General features: G+C 37.3%; 1 protein-coding gene across 2 annotated transcripts in view; it reads left to right on the plus strand.

The window, feature by feature from the left end:
* Nucleotides 1-16,608: 16,608 nt before the first annotated feature.
* LOC145988862 (uncharacterized) overlaps nucleotides 16,609-19,451 on the plus strand; it is a 199,664-nt gene continuing 196,821 nt past the window's right edge. The window contains exon 1 of one of the 2 annotated variants that reach the window (XM_083124114.1): nucleotides 16,609-16,870. The gene's annotated coding sequence lies outside the window, so the exon portion shown is untranslated. Of the gene's footprint in view, nucleotides 16,871-19,099; nucleotides 19,151-19,451 lie in introns of those variants that run through there. The other variant, XM_083124112.1, reaches the window with a different exon arrangement.

Consider the following 19,451-nt stretch of genomic DNA (forward strand, 5'->3'; position numbering starts at 1 on the left):
CTCCCATCGCGTAATATGTCCCAAGTAGAGTCAATTTCCATTGTGGGTGAAAGAATAAAGGGATACAAAGCAAATCCATTATCAAAATCTTCTCGGGAGAGACTATTTCCTGTATCCTGGTAATGTATTCCCGTTCCAGAGAATAAATTGTAATATGCTTGGATAATATTTTTGTCTGTGAAGCTGGGGCAGAGAGGTTGGTTTGGAATGGTTCTAGTTCCAACTTGGAGTTGAATTTTATTCAATCCCAAATGATGGAAATTAAAGGGGTTTTTATGTATTTGACCATTGAAAGCTGAATTTTCAACAAAACCTAATATTACACGTTTAGGAACAGTACCTAAAAATATATTATCTAGATTATAAGAAGTAATATTTTGAGGGATAGTTATTGATTTTACTTCCACGCGTGTAATTGGGTATTTAGCTGTAGTAGTTTCAAGAGCATTTGCATGAGCAAGACCTATATCTGGAGATACAGTAACTCTTTTTACATAAAGAGAAATGTCCTGTATTTCTACACGATAAGAAGAATTTTCGGCGGCCATCAATGAAAATGCATCGTTTGATCTATGTAATTTAATTCTCATGGACACATTGTTCAAGAGAAGACGAGGTTGGCACATAAAATCAGAATACAGTCACCCGTACATGTCGAATGACCGACTTTGCGCAGCAAGACTCATTCGTTTTTCAATTCCTTTATTTTCAGTTAGATTTTCTAATTTCCCAGGCGTATCGCGATACCAGAGAGCAGCAGTGAGATGAGATTTTTTAGCCTCATTAGAATAGTTGAGTAATGTTTCAATGTATGCCCTGTAAGCGTAACACCCTGCAGAGGACGAGATCAATTTGTCATTTAACGAAACGTCGACCTGACTGAATGCTGTATGTAGAAAATTGTTTCCGGGGGCAACCAGGTTATCGGCAGCTAAGGCCGTACCATCTGGTTTAGTTAATTTACATTTTAGGTACAGATAAATGTGTGCTGGATCAATGTATTCCCCACTGTCTCCAGTAATGGCAAACTCGACTGGACTTTTACTAGTTAAAGATGAAATGGGACGATACTCCACTAAACAAGAATTTTCAATGCTAGTTTGAGTTAATGGCAGAGAAAACAAATCCAATTCTGTATTTGTGCATTCCGATGAGTTACAGTTTACTAACGACATGGTAGTTAATTAGCGAATATATCTCTGTGTACCCTTCGCCTCTTTTTGCGTGACTGGCAGGTAATAAATGGAGGTTCGAATTTTATAGTTTTAGCCTTTCTTTTTTGTCTGCCTTTACCTGAAAGAATCTGAGAAATTTTTCTCTCGCCTTTTTCACGAAGAGCTTCTCCCGCCTGATTTACACGATCTCTGAAAGATTGTTTGAGAGGCCTGTTTTGTAGAACATCCCCAACAAATTCCATTCCCGATTGTAATGCTTGATGGCCAATTGCTTTAGCACCCTGTTTTAATAAAGGGGCAGCAAAACGAAACAAGCTTTTAAATATTGAACCGAGGGCTCCGTGGCCTTTTTGATAGGGAGGACCGGAAAAATAAGGTAAACCTGTTCCCGCCTGGTTGAGATAATAATCTCGATATAACTGACGTCTATCGTATCTCATTGTCGCTTGAAATGTAGTTTAACACTCAAATCTCCGAAGGCAAATGAGAGTTTACGACCTGTGTTGTCTCTTAAAACTATTTCTATTGTATCAAATAAATATTTCGATACAGGCATATAATGAACGGGGTTAAATATTATAGATTGTGACCGGCCATAAGGGACCGAAGAAAATGTAAACATTCTTAAAAGAGGTGCCTTTGTATCTCCTACAAACTGGTAACTGAGTACATTAGTGTATACTAAAACCTGCTGGGGATAACCAATATTTAGGTTGGTCTGTTTCGAACTATGCTGTTGTTTAACAAGATTTCTATTTGGTTCGAATCCTAACTGCAGAGCCAAAATATCAGAGAGGTTCAGTGTAGATAATTGTGCATTGTATTTTCCCTCAACAATATTGCTGGACGAGTTATAACCGAATCGAAATAGCCCTTCTCCAATATGATCTTGATTTAAAACTTGTAAAACAGACTCCACACTTGAATAATATCCAGGGGGAACGATTGTTTTACCGCTCTGTTTACTTGACTGATCCGAGTCTTGGTTATAATAAGTCCACATAATTTCATTTTGTCCTTTTTGAATATTAAACAGACTGTTTGTGAAATGAATTTCAGACAGACCCACTAACCAGCCTCCAGACTCGAGCTTAACAGCATTAGAAAGTTTAGTTAAAAAATGAGAAGGTGTATTAGTCGGAAAAATATTTTTGGATGCATTTGAAACCAAAGTTACATAGTAATCATTATCACTGCCTTCAAAAATCATTATTCCACTTTTTTAAAATGTAATGTAACGCTTGACGCTCCAAACTCAAATGGAAGCAAAGTTCCATGCTCTGTTTTTAATATAATTTCAATTGTTTCAAAGTAACGCTTCTCTACTTTTAGATACTGCCTGGGCTCAAATATATAACTTTTTATTGCTCCATATTCATAATCAAGTACACTAACCGTTCGTATTACTGGACCTATATTTGCTTGATATTTGACAATATCTGTGCATATGTTGATTTCACGGGGGATATGATAATCTAAATTACAAGGATAAATAGAACTTGATCTTGCCGTACCTGGACCAATAACCGAATGTATAGATATTTCTGACTTGGGAGTATCCAACGAAAAACCAAACACTGGAGCTAATTGTGGAGATATATACAATTTCATAATTTCATCTTCCTCTAGCGTTGTTTGTGTATACATACTATGCGTGGACAAAGTATAGCCAAATCGGACATGTTGAGCAAGCAGTTTTCTTTTTGAAGGGGGAATATTGTTTAATAATAATTGAATATTGGAGTAGTAACCTTTAGGAACTATACTTTCACTATAAAAAATTTGGTCCTTCTTTTTCGGTTTAAATTGATATGAAATGCTATTTGTATCGGAAACAATATTATAAAAACTCCAAGTTAAATGAAGCTCTGTGGCCGCCACCACCCATTGTTCATTTAATTCTATTGGTTCGCTCAGCTTAGTACGGTAATGTGCTATTTTATTATCAGGAAACAAGTTCAAGTTTACATTGGAAGGTAATGTAACATAGAATTCGTCCAGCGGCATAATGGCAACTAACCTAAACACGCGTAATATCTGATTTATGTACATAACTTGCACATGCGAGGGGGTAGTTTTTCCATTTTACTAGAACAAAGTCTCCCTTTCGTTTTAGAATTTTCTCGATAGTAAATGGCTTGTCTGGATCAAGCGTAATTTTTTGTAATTCTGGTTCATAGAAAATGTCTTTGACAGGATCGTTACTCCAGTCTTTTATACGATATGTAGGGGGATCAGTACTCATACGATCACTAATTATAAAAATTTCCTCTGTCCAACTAGGTAGATATCCTTTCTCGAATTTCATTTTGGCTTTACTTATCCTTACGTAGTTACCAATATTAAATTTAAATTTGATATTATTTTTTTTTTGACTTGTATTGTTTCTAGACTGAGACCAGACCTGCAGCGCATTATTTTCGCTCACCTCAACAGGAGCCATTTTTATAGAACGGTGATACGAGTGATTGTATGATTTTACTACAAAGGGGAGAATATCTACATAACGATACGTATTATTGGCTGAGAAGTGTTTATACAATTTTGATTTTAAAGTACGAATAAATCGTTCCACTACTGCTGCCTTTAGTTCTGAATAAACGCTATAATGAATAATATTGTACTTGTCAAACACTTTTTTCACTTGAGCGTTATAAAACTCTTTTCCTTGATCTGTCTGGGAGTAAACAGGAGGATATTCTAACATGTTTATAATTTTAGTGATTGCTTTTGCCATAATTTCACCCGTTTTGCTTTTCACTGGTATACAGAACGCTTGCCTTGAAAACACGTCAATTGCACAAAGTATATAGCGCATACCGTCATTGTACTTGGCGATATTCTGCATATCTGCCAAATCCATTTGCATAAGTTCCAGGGGAAAAGTGGTTTCGTAACGTTTACGTGGGAATTTTTTTCTAACTGGAACATGTAAAGTATATGTATCTTGTTTTGATAGCCACTCAGAAATATTCTTTCGTGATTGCGTAGAATGTTTGGATAATTTTTCAGTATTGGAAAATGAAGTCGGTAGTTCATGTGTATAATACAATGTTTTAAGATCCATACTTTATATATCTTCCCATATAAACTCAGCTTTCCTATTTCTAGAAGGGGATGGGGGCGTGCGTGTAACTATATATTCTTTGGGTATGTTTAGAGAATGAAGGATAGATTGGAACTGATCTCTCCCTACAGGATCTCTACTTTTCTTACGGGGGCGAACAGAATCATTTATCAGATCTATGATATGTGAACCCTGAATTCTTTTTCCATTTATGTACACTGTTCCATATTCGTCCCAATTTATATATTGAGAAGAGAATAGTCTTTTAAGTAAAAGTTCTGTTTTCTTCTGAACAGTTTTCGGTACTGAAGCAAGAATTTCTTCCCTGAGAGTAACACTAGGAGGGGGTCGTCTTGTTGCACTGGTTCACTTATTTGTGGCAGCTTATTTTCTTCTTCGATCAATGGTAGGTGTGTGGGAATAGGCTTAGTAAAATTAACAAATAGTCGAAGTGCCTGTTGGTAAAGTTTCCATTTTTCACTTTCCCCTATATCTTCACGTGCTAATATTGTACGAATATTAGAATCTAATCTTGATTCGTGTCTCTGAGCTTTCTCAACGGAGGCATGCATATTAGTGGCAAAGTCCTCGGGAACAAGAATCATTTTTCTCACGCTCATTGTGAAAACAATGCACTACCTAACGCTGATATAATCGGACCGATTAAAAATGGCAAAAAGCCGGCGCCTTTTTGAATTAATATTTTATTTTTATTTTTGAGCGAAGTGCCCTTCGCCGCTAGTTTACGCAAACTGGCCTTATACTTTTGAAGCTTAGTTTTTTGTACCCCTGAAAGCGGAATATTACCGCGTACTGTATTGGCTGCACATTGTCCTAGTACACGAACTAGTCCTGGTGTTGCTCGTTGCAAAAGGCGTTTCCGTTGAATAGGTTTTAATTTACACAATACTTTAAGTGCCGGAGCATGTTCTTTTAGCTGTGATGTCATTCTGACGTTCGCACAAGAAATGGTTTATTTACATGCTTTCCAGTGGCATAAATAGCCATTTGTTCATCGGGGAAAATATGCGCCCTCGTACGTAAAATTTCAGGTGTATTTTGTGTTAAATCGAACAGCAAATAACTGTGTGGTGTTTCAGTTGCATCTTGAAAAGCTTCCAAAACACTTTTACTATTGTCAGGTTTGAATTGTCGTGCTATATGGTATATTTGGTGTTTGTCACGTGGATTTTTGAATATCACAAGATAGTGTGAGTTGAGGCTTATGTCTCTCATTTTAGCACCTTTGTGAAATAAATTTTGTACTATAAAAATAACACTTATATTTTTGTGATGAGAATATTTCGTAAATATATCTGCGACTGCTGAATCTTTGCTGCTTTCATTCATTAGATAATCAATGACAATTAATCCAGGAGTTTCAATATCCATATTTGCTACATCAGGGATTCCTTCAATAAACTGAATATTTGTATTTTGGCTTAATTTTAATCTGGGAGGAACCGCACCATACGCTCATATTACTGTTTTTGGAACTTGTGTAAACATTTTATGTTTATAAAATAGAAGCTTATCTACAAAAGTGGTTTTTCCACTTTGTGAGGGCCCACAAACCATCATTGCAAACGGGTGTGTAAAACGCAATTCCATGTTGAACAACACACGTTCTCTGATTGAAGCGCAGACACACAATGGCCCAAATATATACCACAAATTAATTTTATCTTTTCTTTTCAGGATGAAATAAAGAGAGAATGCCCTATATGTTGGATTACAGGATTCAGGGGGAAGAAGGCCCTCAGAAACCATATAAGGGCGGAACACCACCTTTGCCCGGTGTCCCCTCCCTCGTCGCGCCGGAGTCGTCGAAGAGAGGGGAGATGCGGTTTCTGCGCCAGGCGGCGCGTCAACGGGAGTGCCCCTGGATAGCACGCCAAATTGAACTTATACAGATGGCCTTAGGGCTCTAAAAAACAATAAAAAATAAAACAAAACACTCGTTTTTTATTTAGATTCCATATGGAACCGTCTCAAAATTTTCAATTTTTCTTCGTTTTGTGTGGACTGCTTGGTGTGTTTTCTGCTCAGATTCAGAAACAATTTCAAAATTGGCTTTTCGTTTAATTTTACGTGGGTTCTCAACAACTCTCTTTTCAATTTCCCCTTTGACCAGTTGCTTAAAATAATCAAAATTAATCTGGAGTCGAGTTCTGTAATTCATGGTAATGCCCCTTACTTTAATAACATGTTTCTCATCCTGAGGATCATGTTTGTTCACCATTTTATATGCATAGTTTTTGGGACCACCACCCAAAAAGCATGTAATTTGGTAGGGCTCTTTAATCTCATCCGTCATTTCACCAAGAAATGCGCCTGTAGGAATAAGTTTTTCATGTTGTCTTTCTACATAGAACACAGAGTCTGAATCCACGTAGTGAATACTTTCCTTGACTTTGTCCATAAAAGAATATAAGTGCATTCTTCCATAAGCAGTAATAAACGCAGAGACAAGTACATTTGAAAGTACTAACGGTTCATTTTTGCTTTCCAGATCAATATAATTCACTAATAAACAAGATTCGGAAATAGGGACAACATTACTGATTTCATACTGCGGATTAAACACTATATCATGGAATTTCTGTTCTGTATTTACAAAAATAGACTTAGTTTTTAAAGGATTTTGGGCGAATTTCCCATACAAAGAATTCAGCAGAATTTTGGAAATAAAACGAAGCCCTGGGTTAAGTGGAATTTCATCTTTTACAAGTTGAATTCCCTCACGATCGAAATAATCTTGAATATACTTGTCTTTGTCATGTTCTGAACTGCAGCCGGAAGGATATCCTGAAGACTGTTGTTTCAGTCTAAGAAACGTGTCTACATAGTCTTTGAACACATTATCATTCTGGTGAGCCGAAGGAAAATCCCAAATTTCATATATTTTGAGTATTTTGTACCCTTTTTTTGCAGCTAGTTTCAGTTCTTCCGATACCCAGGTGCCATGTAAGTATCTTTCTTTATCTGCGTGTGAACATTGTTCTTGATTCTCGCTTTGTGCACAAGTTCTGCATAAAGCAAACATTAATTTGTTATTGCATGACATGCCCAGTACTGGTAAATATAAATCTTTAGGGGGGAGAATATCACATTTTACAACCCCAAACACATTATCCAAGGTAGGAAACTCTGACGTGTAAATCACTGGTTTCCCTGTAGGCATTTTTCTTTGCTTCATCATTGCAGGGTAAAGGGAAACTACATCTAGCAGTTTCATGCTCGTATTTTCATTCTCTTGTTTTTCATAAACTGCCCTGAAAAGTTCAGTGCGTCCCCCATTAAAAGCTTGTTTTGGGATAAGTGGGTTATTCAGGGAATAACAATTCTCAGCAATGAATTTCCGTAATTCTGGATCTTTTTTAATTTCCTCATTGAATTCACATTCCCATTTTTCTACAACCTTGTACCCCATTTGCTCTAATATTTCTTTACGGGTAACAGTACGTTCGTACCTATGGTCTAGGGTCTCGTCAGTCTCGTTAAGAGGCTTATCTCTGTTTTCAGGAAGACAAATCGGGCAAGCATGGTAGTAGCAACCTTGGAAACTATAAACAGTTTTACTTTCTTCATGGAGCCCGTCCAACTTATAACGTCCTATTTTAGCCTCCCCGAGATTCCCTGCGTGTCTTAGAGTGATTTTTTCAGTATTTTCTACCCACTTTAAGGCAATTAGAGACTGTTGGTCTTGTTCACGAAATCCAAATGGGGGGACTTTAATAAGAGTGTTTTCTTTCAGATATTTACTTCTAAATATCAAAGACGCTAACGACGCAAGAGTCGCGCAGCGAACAAAGCACTGTATTCCAGTCACATCTTCGATCAGATTAGAAAATTTAATACATGCAGCAGCAAGAATTTCCACATCTTTAATACAGTATTCGCGCAACTCTTTTTGAAAATCAAAAATTTTCCCTGCTTGGACAGTTTCCTTGTGCCATTTTAGCATCTCTTCTCTTTCTTTGGGGGACTTGGAATCTATATCATAATATTGAATATCAGGGAATGGACCTACATAATTCTGATTTGCAGGGGTGGAAAACAAATACGGAAAATCGCCTTTCTGCAAATCTTCCGCTAGTCCCAGACTTGCAGGCAAGTCCTTCAATTTCATGAGCATGAAATTCAACGAGTCCCTGAACACTATTTTATTTGTAATTGACATCTCTATTATTTTTCTGCCCTGCATAATTACGGAGGGGGTAATATTCTCTTTAGTAATCAAATAATTTAAAACAAAATGTGAATCGTATCGCCCTGCATTATGTGCAATACACACAATTTTATCAAACCCTTCCCTCGGAGTTTGTATATATTGCATAAATTCTTGAATATTAGGGAAAATATGGACACGGGGACCACACGTCTCGCAGAAATCTGCATCAGTGTCTTTACAGACATGACAAGCTTGCTTAGCAACAGCCAGATTGACTTCGTGTTTCTGGTCATTTTCGCCCTCTACCAGCATACACTCAAAATCATAGAAAATATAAAGAAACTTTGCACTTGGTTCAGGCTTAACAGGCTGAATATAGCATTTGTGTGCTGGCTCAACAAAAGCATTACAGGTTTTACAAAAGAATTCTTCGCATTTGTGTGGTGTTTTGCGCAATCTCTTGTTCACTACTTTGTAACAAACGTTACATTGGTGAATAGTTTGGCAAACACTTGATTTCCGCCCTTCGGTGCGTAAATGATTTTCATAACATTTCGGGGACAAAAATTTCCTGTTACATGCAGAGCATTTTCTGGGGATAGTGTTACTGGATTCATTGCCATCATGACTGTATTCACACAATGCACAATACCTAGTGCATTCAGTATGTTGAGGTTTTTTAGAAAATCCGACTTGACATTTTGGGCAGTAATAATTTTTCACAATAAGTCTGCGTACACAATTAACTATATCAAAATGTTGATCGTGATAGAGTAAATTAATCTGTTTAGAGGCGAACGGCGTTGACCGAATAACTTCATACTCCCTTTCTCCCTCTTTCATTGAAAACACAACAATTTGGTACTCTGGTCCCAAATGATTCTGAAATTTAACAATGTCCTCTACAGTGCATCCATTGGATGGATCAACGCGTGCTTCATGGCATAACCGCATAGCGGCTTCTTTCAATTTATTGTCATACTTTCGGAACGAGTCGACTTTTTTAGTATTCTTGTCAATTTTGGCTTGCGCAAATACAATAGCGCGCGGCAAGCACAAATTGTCATCGTTAGTCAGAACAGTGATAGCCCGCTGTCTCTGGTTAGAATTGTTTATTGATAGTAAAGGGGCGTATTTTCTATAAAGGGGGTACTTGTTCTTCCCTCTGCCGCGCTTGGGTTCAACAATATGCGCCATGCATTTCAAAGAGTTATCTACAAAAAAAGATTCATTGCTGTTCAGCACTTTGGTTACATAGTGTTGAATAATCTTGGGATTTAATGCCGAAAGGCGGCGCCAAGGGATATAAATATCCTTATTGGTTTGATTGCCAAAAATAATCAAACCAACCTGACTGTCCGGAGACACATCAAAAAAAAACATTTTTCATCAAAAATTGGAACATAGACCCAACCAAATATTCAGGGTCGCCCACAACCTGATTAGGTATTTCAATGGATACCTCCCGCCCTACCATTCCAAATCGTCTAAAATATCTTTCTCTTTCATCCACAATTGAAAACTGATTTGCCCCCACCCCTAATTGACACATTGCTGTTTGCACTGTCTCACAGAAAAAAGTCGGATCACAAGAAGGGATATCGTCGTGGAAAATAACTCTGTCACACATATCATAGTATGCATTAACGAGTTCTAGTGGGGAAGTATACTTTCCAGAATGAAAATTACATATAATTTCGTCCGAAGTACTCACCGCAGTATGGTTAGCCTCGTTAGTGGAGCTTGAAGACGCCATCTTTCACTAACAGATCCTTCCAGTCGCACGTGCACAGAAAATAGAATCACCTGTAAAAAATAGAAAAACTAGTTGTAGTACTTGTTCACATTACGCATATTTGTTTCTTGCTTCGGTTCATTATTTGGTTTACATATTATTTAAAAGCACAATACATATATGTAACAATTCACTTACCTTAATTATAGCTTCTTTTGAGTTCTTTGTCTTCAAATCTCAGACAATGATTAGAAGTTGATATCTTTTCTGACACAATGGTTCAGAAATTCTTCTCAAACTAACATCTTCTCGCTTTTACGCGCTTTTTTATACTTCATAAACAAAACTGACGCTTTCTCTGATTGGTTGAAATAAAACCGACGCGTTTTCTGATTGGTTGAAATAAAACCGACGCTTTCTTTGTTCTCGCGTTCTAGTTCACCTTGAACTCCTTCCCATCATCCTTTGTTCTAGTGTTCTCGGTAACCTTGGCATACTTTGACAGAAACATGTCGTAGCATGCAAGCGACGCGCAGTTTCAAAAAATTTGACCCTTGCTGCGCATTTCCAGCATTTCCTTTGTTGTCTGGTTCAATCCCTCCCCTGCCCTACAGTATTGCATAGCTTTCCCCTGTTATTGCGTACTGGTTAACCTTGGAAAAACCGGTTCTGAAAATTTACCGACGCGTTCTCTCATTGGTCAATCGGGTTCTTCCTTTGTTCTGACGTTCTGACGTCATTTGACCTTGAACGCACACTCCCCAAATTCCTTTCTCCTCTACCTGCGCGGAATATTAATTCATTCTCTCTGTCTACCTTCACCGCACTTCCCCAAATTCCTTTCTCGTCTACCTTCACCGCCGAGTCGAGATTCTGAGACAGTATTCTGTCTAGCATCTCGTACCATCGTGTTTCATACCATAATAACATACATTATTACATAGTACTAATTAATAATATTACATATCGCGGGGTCGAGTACCGGGACCGTCTTCTTTCGTACCATTACCAGCGTTCATAGCGGTTCATAAACCATAAGCTCTTATTTTCAATATTATAAACATTAATATTATCGATTTATACATTACATACTTTGCAGTAATGAATATAAAACCATATGCATAGCGTTTAGTACCTCTAATTACCTTCTATATACATATTTTTCATAAAATAAATAATTATATATTCATAAAAAGTTATAAACATGCAAATACATAAATGTAAAGTATTCTAAGTACTTGCAAATGAATTCTAAGTACATGCGAATTAATTAAAACCCGTGCAAATTAGTTATAAGTACATACAAATTAATTGCGAATATTAAATAGCAACATGCACTATCTAATTCCTCTACTACTTCCATCTATTGAAAAGCGGACTGTTGTCCCTGTGCTGTGGTGTAATACAGTAGTGAAGTACATTATGGGATAAAATGAGTGTGATTGTGCGGTGGAGTGGAGAACTTGTTGAAGACGCCGTTGTCCAGCAAGGATTTTGCTGCCAAGAAGAAACTTGTGGATATAGGTAGGCCCACCCCTTCCTTCTCTAGCAGACATAGTAACAGAAACGAAAAATAAAGTGCGCCGATTTTGCGATTCATGATACGGAGCTGATACTTGGTTATGCGGTTGTAAAAAGTATTCAGCACTTTTCTGTTTCCTTCTGTTTTCGTTTGTTTATTATTATTATTATTCATTTTATCTAACTTTGCATATTTTTTATCGTTACGTTACTCATTGTGATAGGAATAACACTGACTTAATTATCAGATATCCAGAATTTTTAATTTGGTGAAAAATTCCAGGGAAGTGTTCTGAAAAAATTGGAGGGGGGCGGGGGTCGATGTGTGTGGATAAATCACTAACCATATCAGCCCAAAAATAAGCACAACGGGAAATAGCCTTCGTCATGCTAGGCTTACACTGTTGGAAAGGTCACGATCCGCCACTGTGGAACACTGTCCATTCAATGAACCTGTTGTGATCACTGACTGAGCAAACTGTAGAAATGTTTAATTCGTGCTCTGTTTTAAACTAATTAGTGTCACATCCAGCGAAAATATAAACAGTTCATATAACTAGATTACTATTGTTAATAAATGTTATAATAAAAACAATGTATTGCCGGCCCTCGTGGCGGAGTGGTTAGCACATCGCGCTACGACGCCAGGGGTCCCGGATTAGAATCCTGGCCTGGGCATGGTTGTATGTGAGTGTTCATTCATCAATTTCATCATATCATCACTCATCACCATCTTCGCAAATTAGCCAAAAGTGGCACAAGGAGCGAAGTAAAATAAAGTAAATCAATCAATCAATCAAAAAACAATGTATTGTTATTATTACTATAAATACTAAAATCTAAACAAACTTGAAACACCTCGCGACAAAATTCTGCGTAAGCCAATTATAGTTACAAAAATTGTAATTTATATTTAGGAACTGTAGGTACAAAATAGGAACAGTTTTCGGTTTTCCATTCATTGCTCTTTATGGAAGATTAAAAAAATAGATATAATAATATAGCCAAGATTCAAGACATGAAATCGCGACTGTGATTACTATCTTCCATTTCATAAATGTTTGAGAATCTTTTGTCATCAAATTACAGTTTTACTGTCCATGAAAAATTCGTTACGTGTTAAAAGAACTATAATTCATGTTTGTTTTCTTCGCTCGCCTGCGTACCAGATGGTCAACTGCTTCACAACAAACAAATTTTCGTCCTTCCTCCCTTGCAAGCGATTGTGTTTGTTTCCCCTCAGGTACCCCACCCCACCCCAACTGCTCTCCCGTCAGCCGTGAACAGTAAACAGCGAATGCCTACCTTCAACGATCTCATATGAAGATCTGTTTCCACGTGTACGTAATCATTTATACTTTTTAAAAATCATTTCGCTGTTTCTTTAACATAACTTGTGTAGGTTCGTTAGGGACTATTTACTGTGTCGGAGCTCTACGAGGCAGTAGAAGCTGAGACCCAAGAACACTGTGAAGACTCTACCTTGGTGAAGACTGCCAATCTCGTGACGTATTCTGTTACGTCAGAGATACGTACAGAGTAAGCCACACAAAAACCAACCCATATGACCCTGCTTTTTTTCCCTTCTTACTCAGATTCGACTTTCGTCAAATGTATGAAGGAGCCTTAAATAACCCACCATGCACCTTAAATAATTAGGATTATGTAAAATTGCTTGGCATATATTTAGATACAAAATTAAACTGGTCAGTTCATACCCAGGAACTATGTAAGAAACTTGCCCGTGTCTTATATGTATTGCGGAAATTAAAAAGGTCTGTAAGTGAGGAAATGATGATCTCTGTGTACTACGCTCTTTTCCATTCACACTTACTGTATGGAAATTTACTATGGGGAAACTCTACAGGTGCAAAGGGAGTATTTAAATGGCAAAAGAAGGCTATACGTTGTATTAAAGGAGTACAGGATATGGAGTCATGTAGGGAATTCTTTAAGGAATACCGTATTATGACAGTGCCCTCTATAAATATTTATCATAGTCAGTGGCGCAGGAACGTTTTTCATTTAGGGGGATATATATACACACACACACTCCTGCACGTATGTAGAAATACATTGGGGGGTCCAACCAAGTTTCGCAATAATAATACCTAATAATAATTAGAATAATTAAATTAAAATGTTAATTAAATATGTAAATTAATTAATGTTAATTATTATTACATGAATAGGTAAAAGATAGTAAAAGAATAGATGTATAACAGCACGTACTCATTATCTAGCTTTCGTGTAGTTAAGATCGCCAAGATTTGCATAAAAACAACTGCCTTGGTAAGCATTTAATGTCAAATACAAAAAGAATTGAATAACAAAAAAGGAGTTAGATCCAATTAACGAAAAGTAAAGTTGCTGATCAATATTTTATGGATATCATTATTAGTACTGTGCATAAATATTTGGAACCCTTCAAAGGCGTATTAGCGAAATTTATTGCCTTCCATTAAGTTGAGCGGAAATAGCCATCGATTATATATTTAATGCTACACAATTATATTTTGATTATTTACTTTTACTACATGGTAAGTCTTTCGGGGGTGGGTCCGGACCTCTTGGACCCCCTCCAAATACGTCCTTGATACCTAGGTATAATGTGAAGCCGTGAGAAACATTCTATTTTAGAACAGCACACACGAATGTCCTGTTATTTAATGCAAAATTTGCATAAATATATTTTTCTTTGTTTTTCTTTTTTTTAACAGATTTTAAAACCTGATAACAATTGTGAAGCATATAAAGCTCTGGACCTCGTTCTGGGCTTATTTGGATTTAACGGAACGGAAAATCAGGAGTTTGAAATGTGAAAATTGCGAACGAAGATACATCTATTCATTTTAATACAGGTTGAGATTAAAGGTGGTGAGGAGGATCTTAAGCCACCCCAACCAAGAATAATCATCTTCCACCCACTGGATCCGTATATCATACTCATAGAGTTCTACTTCAGATCAGTTCATTCTAATTTTAAAGTCACATAGCTACGCATAAAACTATATTTAAACAATTTATGGCAGATGTGTACCACATCCAATGCCTTTTAGAATCTATAGGCGTTGTATTAAAAAAGAAAAAAAATAACTGAGTTGAGATGGTTCCCGATCAACTCGTAAGAAATCTAATTTGAAATATTTGTGAAACATTTGACAAAGCATTTATTTGTTATATATTTAGCTGTACCTGACACTCTTCAAGCACTGAAAGTACCATCGTTACATATACAAAACCTAAATGCTTCAGATCTCAGAGGAAGCAAGGAAAGCCATACGCTCAAAAGTTTTTTTGGTTTTGTTTTCAATCTTTTGTGGAAACATGAAGAGCCGGCCTAGGTTTATTTTCGCATGGAGTGGTATTAAATGCAGATACATACGTGTGTTTTAGGGTGACATGTCAATTTCTTGTTTATGTGAAAAGGTAAACTTTAATGTAAGCAAAAGCATGCGCGTCACAGTTAAAGATTTTTGAATCTACAAAGAAAATCCAAAACACATTCCCGCCTCGCCGGCCTCCATGGCGGAAGGGTTATAGCATAGTGCGCTATGACGCCCAGAGGTCCCACGTTCGAAACCCGGCCTGGGCATGGGTGTTATTTGTGAGTGTCCCATCAATTCCATCATACCATCACTCATGGCAGAAATGCGAAGTAAAATACACTAAGTAAATCAATCAAATATTAATATCTCACTCCAAAGACCTAGCGAATCCAATCCAAAATCTACCAATAGAACCTGCAGTGAGTCTCATTTATCTCGTGCATTCATATGACTAATGTAATTTTCTTACAGTTTGACTTTAGTGTTTAACTTAACATGGCGTTGTGTTTGTGTTGCATTCGATATCAAAATCAGATTTTAAGCAATTAATGTCCAATTATAAGTATACCTAATACCAGTGGCGTGCCCAGGGGGGGGGGGGGTTGGTGGGGGTTAAAACCCCCCATTGGTTTCGTCATTTAAAAAAATTCAAAGCAAAAAAAAATATTTCATAAATGTGTTTGAGTACCAAATCGCCAATATTGTAAAATATTTACATTTGGCAATGAGAAATGTATTTGCTTCTTCAATTACTTTTGATAATATTGGAGTTGAGTTACAGCAATGCACAGGCATTCATTCATTCCTTAGTCACTGAAAAGGAAGGAGAATTTCCTTCTCAGTATGGTCAAGAAAAGGGCCGTAACCCTTGGAATGCGAACTGAAGGAATCCCTCCTCCCCTTTCTTTCACCCACGATGACCCTCTTAGGAGAATGACCCTCCCTTTCCTGTTACGACAGTGCTGCTAACTTCCCTTTTCTTTCTTTCCCCTTCTTATACCATTTATGCCAGCAGAGCAAAGTTCTGTGAGATTTGAATCACTACAATTAGTAGGCAAAGTAAGTCAAAATCTTATATCGCACCTGGATGCATATTTATTTCAAAATATCAATAATTATAATAATAATAATTGTTGCAGGCAGTAGCGAAGGAGGCAAGCGATGTTTTGTACAATAGCATGCCGGGAGGAAGGGAGGGGTGAGGGATGCGTTATATAGCCCAACTGGTCCAGTCAGTTTCATAAACAAAATAAAAAAAAAAATAATATGCCAAAATATTATATGATTTACTCTTGTGCTCTTTACAAATTAGATATTTTTTCTCAACCAATTTCCAGCCTTCAGTTTATTGAATTTTCTTGTAACATTTGTGAAAGATCTCACTTGAATTTCTGCGTAAATAATTTAGCAGTTGCCAACACTACTGGTTGCTGTCAACACTGGTGACGTAATTTGAGCTGGACCAAGCAGGATGTATGGTTCAGAGATTCGACTTCCCGGAACCACAAACACTCGCCCCGTATCTTTGTCCCAAGTCCTGGTGTTCACGGGGGTTGTAGCGAGTTGCAGTCTGCAAGGTAGCAAGTCGAAGTGGTCGTGTTCTGTGTTACGTTTCTGCGCGTGTAATGGATTTTTGACGTGGAACTAAAGGTGGATAGAGAAAAGAGGAGAAACAAAAAGAAACAAAAAATGGAAGTTGAAGCTTCACCTTCCACAAATAGAACATCAGAAAAGATAGATTTAAGTTCAGAGGAATTCCATCCGAATTGCAAGAGTGAAACGTGCGAACTTTCAGACTCTGATATTCAACAAGAAGGCATAACAGAAATTGGAAACCTTGTTGCAAAATTATGTCAAGGAACTCTCGAGGTAAGTGACGTTCATTATTTGATAGCAGATATATCCACAGGCGGATTTAGAATTGTTTTTCTGGGAGGGCACAGCATGTGCTGTAAGCATACAAACGTGTGTGTGCAGGGGAGGGGGGTGCCCACGTGTGTACGTCTGGAAGACGTGTGTAGGATGTCACCCTATATCACCAATAAACTTTCACAGGGCGAGAGAACATGAAGATGAACAATTTTCCTCAATGATTTCAGGGGCCTCACCGATGGTGGTGTAATCAAAGAGGTCCTGGGTTTGATCCTCTGTGAAGGTGCATTGCACAGTGGTACGTATCCCGATTTAAACTTTAAGTCCAGTCCCGATTAACGTATCGGTATATAAAATGGACTTTAAAACAATTTATTTTTGTCTTGTTCACGAACCCTCGGAAAACGCTATTACCTAGCCTATAGATCCACCAAGGCATTTGAAACCCTGGCGTCGGAGCAGTGGCACTAGTGTCGCTGGTTAAAGTCACGGGGAAGCCTATGGTTCACGTATTTTCCGAGGTACCAGAAAACTTGGTGCTACTATATATGTATGCAACCACATTATAAAATCACGGTTGCCATGGACAGTTTTATTATTTTGTAGGAAAGGGATAAAATTTGTATTACGACACGGGATAGACTAGGTAGGCATCCCATTAACTGTAAATATTCCTTACAAATCTTCTGAATATTTCTCTTGTACAGTAATAAATTCATTTTCCGAAAGCATCTTTTCCGACATCAGTGGTCGAAGTGGGGGATGCTGCCTCCAGTTAAGAAAGTTTCACAAAGCATACCCCCAATTAGAATAATTTGCATATTGAGCATCCTCCACCTACTGTATGGTCTCCATGTTGATCCATACAAGGATGTAGCCCCTCGTATCTCCAAAATCGATCAAACATCCCCTCCCTTTTCGGCTACGAATTTCCATTTCGAACACTATCTGGCAAGATTTTGTCGGGCTTAGTGACAGATCCTGCGGTCCGATACTGGGTTTCGGAGTGGGGGAAGGGGCTTTGATTTCGCAGTTTCATAAAGTTAACAACATACAAAATTCCTTTCCATAGACCTAATATGAAAATGCATATGACACATTAATGACACCGTAGTAGAAATTATTAATTACTGAAGGGGTTCGTATTTGTTTGTCGACTGTCAAACAAATATTTTGACCAATAATAGGCTATAATAATACAATGCCAAAAATGTACACAATATTTAGCCAAATCATCTCCACAACAAGTACAATGTTGATTGAATTGATGTTTTAAATCCACTTTATGCACAGTAAGGCTAATCGGGACTGGACCTAAAGTTTAAAGTGAGATTCAAACCACTATGAGCCTCCACCGGGTATCGAACCCGGGACACCTTGATTACAAGGCGACGATGCTACCACTGAAATGAAACTGTGGCATCGTCATCTTGCAGCAATGCAAACACGTCCAGTAAATGCTCTTGAAACAATTGATATGTGCAGTGAAGTAATATTTCCCTGGGTAAACACACGTTTGTGCATATTATGTACAATCCCGGTAACAACAACATCAAATGAGAAATCATTCCCAACTTTGAGGCGGTTGAAGACCTATCTTCGAAATACCATTTGCGAAGAAAGATTAAATAGGTTAGCTGCTCTGAACATTTACCGGGATATAAAAGTTACTTATGACGACATATTGTCAGAACTCGCACAGAAACCTCGATGCCTAAATTTCAGAATTTAAATTGTTGAACTGTGGTACCTTATTTATTACAATCTTTAAGACATCAAGTAGTCTTAATCTCTTTAATGTTGTTACAATGTTGAGTGTACATATTTTTTTAAAAAATATATATATATTTGAGCAATTAAATATAAAATATTACTAATTTGGAAATATTCAAGCAGGTGCTTTTATATGATGCAATAAAAACATGAAGCATTCATAGCAAATACATTGATTGCGTTCATTGGGGTAAAATCCAAGTATATTAATTATCTAATTTATTACAAAAAATTTGACCTGAGAACTGGAAAATGTGTTGAATTCATAACCCCCTCCCTTATGAAAATCCTGGGCACGCGCCTGCCTAATACATAGGTAAAATAAGTCCCCCCTCTGATAAAATCGCAGATTGCACCCTGTTTAAATGCCTAGGACAAATTTCATTTCACCTAGGAATGATATCGCAATGCGATGAGTCGAAAATTGTCATGTTTGTGCTTATATTTGTTTCGGATTCCACTCTGAAGTTGTTAGAACATATTCTAGATTCACTTCATGCTCAGGTACGCTAGTCTGGACTCTATTTTACAAAAAAATCTCTTAATATATAAGTTTAAGTATAGTTTTCCGAACACCCTCTTACAAAGTTATGAAAAATATGGGTGAGGTACAGGAGTGTATTGTACCCCCCCAAGTTGGTCTGTCGTGCCTCGTCTCGTTCGTGCAAGTATTTCGTTTAGGAAAATTCCATTTTAAATATTCAAAAGAAAATGGGGTCAGTCATACACTCTTCTGATGAAGATTTGTATTTCATGTTCGAATCGACGTGATCACTTCTTTAGAAAAGTGTACCCCCCATACGCA

This window comes from Lepisma saccharinum, chromosome 6 (assembly GCF_977018435.1).
Source record: "Lepisma saccharinum chromosome 6, izLepSacc3.1, whole genome shotgun sequence".
Classification (NCBI taxonomy): Eukaryota; Metazoa; Arthropoda; class Insecta; order Zygentoma; family Lepismatidae; genus Lepisma; species Lepisma saccharinum.